The 597-nt window shown below is 70.0% G+C and overlaps 1 protein-coding gene across 2 annotated transcripts in view; it reads left to right on the top strand.

Moving 5' to 3' along the window:
* The first annotated feature begins 265 nt into the window (after positions 1-265).
* The window catches only part of CCDC126 (coiled-coil domain containing 126), a 38,346-nt gene continuing 38,014 nt past the window's right edge, over positions 266-597 (top strand). The window contains exon 1 of one of the 2 annotated variants that reach the window (XM_008580470.1): positions 266-492. The gene's annotated coding sequence lies outside the window, so the exon portion shown is untranslated. The remainder of the gene's footprint in view (positions 493-597) is intronic. The other variant, XM_008580471.1, reaches the window with a different exon arrangement.

Below are 597 nucleotides of genomic sequence, written 5' to 3'. Positions count from 1 at the left end.
CTGAAGGGTGGGGAGTACGACGCCCACACCCTCCTTTCGGCGCCAGCAGGAGTTAAGGCAGAGGGAACATCTCCTCGCAAGCTTATCTTCCAATGCGGAAGGAGTCGTCCGCCCCTCTCTGTTGCCGCGCAACGGCGGCGTCCTGACCCGGAGTAGGTGCCGGGCGGCTGGAAGCACGTGCCTCCTGCCTCATTCCGGGACTACAATCCCCACAATGCCGCGCGCCGCGGGCGGTGGGCCCCTGGAGTGGGGGAAGGGCCGAGCCGGGAGGCGGAGCGGAAGCTGAGTGCGAGGGACTAGCGGAGTGGGATCACCGCAGGCTGGGGACCAACCTCGTCCTGACTTCCAACCCCCGGCCTGTCTCCATCTCGACCTGGAGGCTGCTGCGCGAGTGCGGGACGCCGCTGACACCCGCTAACCGGCTTTCGCCTCGCCGTCCCGACTCAGGAGCCCAGTGGCGGCGGCGACCGTAACGAGAAGCCCAGAGGCAAGGTAATGGGGAGGGGGCGAGAGAGAAGCGGGGGTGGTGGGGTCTCAGCCGGCCCGGCGCGCTCCTCTCGCGGAGCCCCTCGGGCCCGGGCGGCCGCCCCTCCCCCG

This window comes from Galeopterus variegatus, unplaced genomic scaffold, assembly GCF_000696425.1.
Source record: "Galeopterus variegatus unplaced genomic scaffold, G_variegatus-3.0.2 Scaffold2105, whole genome shotgun sequence".
NCBI classification, from domain to species: domain Eukaryota; kingdom Metazoa; phylum Chordata; class Mammalia; order Dermoptera; family Cynocephalidae; genus Galeopterus; species Galeopterus variegatus.
The sequence above is the reverse complement of the archived record's forward strand: the minus strand, read 5'-3'. Positions and strand labels throughout refer to the sequence as shown.